The following is a 4,956-nucleotide window of genomic DNA, read 5'->3' as shown; positions in this document are numbered from 1 at the left end:
AAGTGACCAAAATCTGGATTTATGGCCTGATTGGGGATGGGGTGGAGGCAAAGGGTGTCCAAAAAAAATCTTAGAGCTGGAACTCAGGGCCTACGCACTGTCCCTGAGCTTCCTTTGCTCAAAGCTAACACTCTACCACTTGAACCACGGCTCACCTTTCATCTTTTTAGTAGTTCACTGGAGTGAAGAGTCTTACATACTTTCCTGCCTGGGCTGGCTTCAAGCTGCCATCCCATGAGCTCAGCATCTTAAGTAGCTAAGATTGCTGGGATGAGCCATTGGGAACTGCTAAGGATGTTGTGTGTGCTTTTTTGTGCATGAGTGTGTGTATGTGTGTGCATGTGTGTGTGTATTTGCGTGTGTGTTTGCATGTGTGTGTTTGTTGTTTACTGAGGCTTGAACTCAGAGCCTATGTGGTATCCTTTAGCTTGTTTGCACAAGGTTTGTGCTCTACCACTTGAAATACAGTACACATCAGCTCCCAGCAGCCCCTGACTGTGTCTGGGCCATGGCAGTAAGTTCCATAGAACCTGCTCCTCCATCCGTGCACAGGGCCACAGGACCAAGGGAAAGGACATTATGGATGCTCTTTTGTAGTCAGCCCACGACTGAAGGCCTTCACTGGACCCCAAGCACTGGTGAGCCCTGTAACTCCAGGGATAGTGAATGCTACAAGCACCAGGCAGCCGGCTGTGGATTCCTGAACCCACAAGACTTTCATGAGCCCAACTCAACACCCACCGGAAGTGTGCTGACAGATTTGCACTCTTGTGATACCTACGTGAATAGGCTTTACCTGCCATGCGATCTTCTGCCCCTCCTGGCCCAGAGACATTGATTTACTGCTCAGACCCACACTGTACCCATGACAGATTCCATTCTGATGAGCCAGACGATGACCTCCATGCCCCAAGGCTGGACACTTCTCTGACAATGTGGCTCGATCTGTAGGCAAAGGCCTCCAAATGGGCTGCTCTCAAGACTTGTAGGATACCTAGACATTGGGAGAAACTCAGGGGTCCACTGGAAAATACTCTGCTTAGAGGCACAAAGTGAGATCCAAGCAGGCCAGGTGTTGGTCATAGGGCTTGAACTGTGGGCCAGGGCGTTGTCACCTAGCTTCAGCTTACCACTTGAGCCAGAGGGCCACTTCCAGTTTTCTGGAGTTTCAGAATTCCCCGGACTATCCTCCTTGGCTGGCTTTGAACGGTGATCGTCACATGTCAGCCTCCTGAGGAGCTAGGAGGACAAGCATGAGCCACCAATACCTGGTGATCTGGCCTTTCACAACAGTGGACAGGGAGCTCCTGAAAGATTTTCTTTATTTTTTCTGTGCCAGTACTGGCCTTGAACTCAGGCCTGGGCTCTGGTCTCCTAACTTTTTCCCTCAAGGTTGGCACTCTACCACTTGAGTCATAGCACAATTTCTGGGTTTGGGTAGTTCACTGGCAAGAAGAGTCTCACTAAGTCTCACTAAGCTGGTTTTGATCCATGATCTCTGAACCCAGTCTCCTGAGTAGCTAGGATTTACAGGTGTTGAGCCACTGTTGGCATTGGGCCAGAAGCTTTTCTTAAGCAAGAGTTCTTCCCTGCATTTGCCCTTACTCCTCAATGCAAAGGATGCCTGAATGTCAGGAGCTGTGAAAAATAGGCTTCTAGCCACAAGAAATGGCTGGGGTCCATGGTGAAAAGTCAAGCTAATCTTCCTCCTGGGCCTCATTCTTGGACCCCATCCTCTTCCCTTCCTGTGACTCAAATACAAACCTTGACCCAGACTCGAATGTCCTGCCAGATTTGTCTGAAGCCACAGAACATTCATTCCACCCACACCACTTGCTCTACACCACACCTCATGACCTTTACCCATGTTGTACCTTCTGCCTGAGGCTCTCTATCCTGTTCCACGCCTTAGAACTCCTGTGGAATTTTGGCACTGGTTATATCACCTCCTGGAGCAAGTCTTTCCTTCCTTTTTCCCTATAGAGATGGAAATTGTGCAGGCTAACAAATGCTCTATCTTGGTGTGTGTGTGTGTGTGTGTGTGTGTGTGTGTGTGTGTGTGTGTGTGTGTCTGTGTCTGTGTCTGTGTTTGTGTCTGTGTGTCGGTCCTGGGGTTTGAATTCATGGCCTGGACACTATCCCTGAGCTTTTGTGCTCAAGGCTAGCACTCTATTCCTTGAATCCCAACTCTATATCTGGCTTTTGCGGTGTTTAATTAGACAAAAGTGTTTCATATAGACTTTCCTGCTTGTAATTGTGATCAGAACTCAGAACTCAGCCTCCTGAGTAGCTGAAATTACTGGGGTGAGGCACAATCACCTGCCCTCTACCTCTTTCCTCTAACCTTGGCCCTCCTGTGTACCAGAAGAATATATCTCACCAGGCTCCCTTTTATTTTTTGCCAGTGTTGGGGCATGAACTCAGGCTCTGGGCATGTTCCTTAGCTTCTTTTGCTTAAGGCTAGTCACAGTGCCACTTTTGTTTTTTTCTATTACTGTGGTACTGAGGAATTGAACCCAGGGCTTCGTGCATAGTAGGTAAGCACTCTACTGCTAAGCCACATTCACAGCCCAAGGCTGACTTGTAACAGGAGTTATGAGGGTGGGATTTATTGGCTTACCATTTGGCATAGAAATCGCTGACTATATCATAACTTTGCCAAGATTTGGGACCAGTCTATGACTCGGCAATGAGGAATGATTAATGTGTGAGAGCCACCAGGCCCCAGAGGCCTAGGCTCACATCCTTCAGAGGGATAGAGAATATAGATCCAGAATCTTCGACCACTCCTGGAGGCAGTGGCTGGCTGTTAGGTGTCCCAATGGGACACCTCAGCTAGAACATAATGCATCCGTTGCACATACCAGCCCAGGAGAAGCTTTCGGGGCTTCAGTTATTAAATGGCAGAGGGATGTTTTGTTCAAGCTGCCGGCTCAGACTTAGTACTCTCTGAGGGTTTTCCCCAGCTGGCCCAGTTTAGGGCAGCTGGGCATGGGCAACCTGCTGAATGCCCATCATCCATACATCATCCATCCATACACAGAGACATGGAGTTACTGCTGCCTTTTTTTTTTGGGGGGGGGGTGCAAGTGTTGGGTTTAACTATGAGCCTAGGCCTTGTCCCTTAGCTCCTTTCGTCAAGGGATGCACTCTGCAACTTGAGCTAAAGCGCCATTCATGGTGTGGTTTTTTTTCCTGTGATCTCATAGAAATAAGAGTGTTGCCGACTTTCCTGCCATGTCTGAATTGAAATTGGCATTCTCTACATCTCAGCCTCCTGAGGTAGGATTACAGGCAGGAGCCGCTGATACATGGATTTCTTTTCTTCTTGTTGTTCTTTTTTTAATCGTGACAATCTGAAATCTTCAAGGTGTCATTCCAATGGTTTGAATTTGAAGTAAACTACCCAGTCCTGGAGTTCACATGCTAAGACTGCTACCCACAAATGGAGGGAGATCCTGACAAACTCATTCCTATTTTTGTGAAAGCTAATGGAATGTTATAAAATAAATAATTAAATTTGCAGTTAGTTCATGATTCTATTTTAGAATGCCACGCAAATATTATTGGATTCATGTCTTCCATTCTAGCACCATGGTATGATTCCCGTAATGAAAAGATATTAGCTAATTTTTAATTAATGCTTTTATAAGTATTCTACCATGATACTTCATTAAATAGTGGCATAATGTAATAATTAATTATTGGTAATAAGATACATAATTGAATATCCTCACATTCCCTCTTTTTCTGTATATATATATACACACACACACACATATACCTATCTATACATATCTATCAATGTATATATTGGGCACTACTGTGGCTTGATCAAAGGTCCTCAGAATTTCCTCGCAGCTCAGTTTGCTGGAGGCTGGTGTGCTAAGACTGAGACCCCATTTATGAATTTGGCATTCTAGGCTGTGAGTTAAATTCCCAGTAAGGCCAAAAATTTATCCATGAAGTAAGAAGCCAATTTGACAGAGTTTTTTCTTTTCTCTAAAAGTCCTGGGTCTCAGTACAATGTATAATCCATATGCAAATATAATCTAGGTGATATGATGTAATAAATGAAGTGTTGCATGTATAATGCTAAATAAATAAGTGTAATAAACCTTATATGCATTAAACCCATGTATGTAAATACAACTCATATATGAATATTATGCTGAGGCTTTAATTCAGATCCTGGGAACTGGTCTGAATTTCTTGTCTTTAAGGTCAGTGAGCTTCTCCTTCACCCACAATGCTACAGAGTTACCCAGACCTTGAGTTCAAATCCCAGGCCTGCCAGTACAATGATGCAAATTCCCAGCCAGGGCTTTATTTATTTATTTATTTATTTACTTATTTGCTAAGCATGGAGCTTGAGCTTGGGTCTTGTCACCTCTGCCATACCAACCCTGGTTTCCTATTACCCGAGTTCAAATCTTGAGGCTGGCAAAAATAATAAGGAAAAGGATAAAACTGAGAAGTTCAAGAAGGTAGTTTTACTTTTTTTCCTTTGTATTGTGACCATCTTCGGTCTAAACGACAAGGCCCAGAAAGTTCACATGACCTTGCCTTGCTGATGTTTGGTAGGCTATTAGGGAAGCGATAGCCGAAACCTGCAACTTAGGCCTGGAGGTCGAATCCTGGGACTGCCACTAATGAATGGTGGGATGGTCTAAGAAAGGCATTCTGAAATTATATTCGTACAAATGGAATGCTATAAAAGTAACACTTAAATTAGTAGTTAGTGCATGATATTCATATTATAAAATTATACACAATTATACTTCGTTGACCAATTTCAATTAATACTTTATTATTTATTCAGTCATCATACTTAAAAAAGAAGGAATAATTTAGTTGCTAATAATTGGTAATAATATCGTATATGCAATTACATAATATACAGTCATCTCTCTTGTTTTATACATATACATTTATTTATCTATCGATTTATGAAAC

This window comes from Dipodomys merriami, unplaced genomic scaffold (assembly GCF_024711535.1).
Source record: "Dipodomys merriami isolate MVZ:Mamm:240054 unplaced genomic scaffold, mDipMer1.0.p SCAF_600, whole genome shotgun sequence".
Lineage (NCBI taxonomy): Eukaryota > Metazoa > Chordata > Mammalia > Rodentia > Heteromyidae > Dipodomys > Dipodomys merriami.
Note: the sequence above shows the minus strand (reverse complement) of the source record.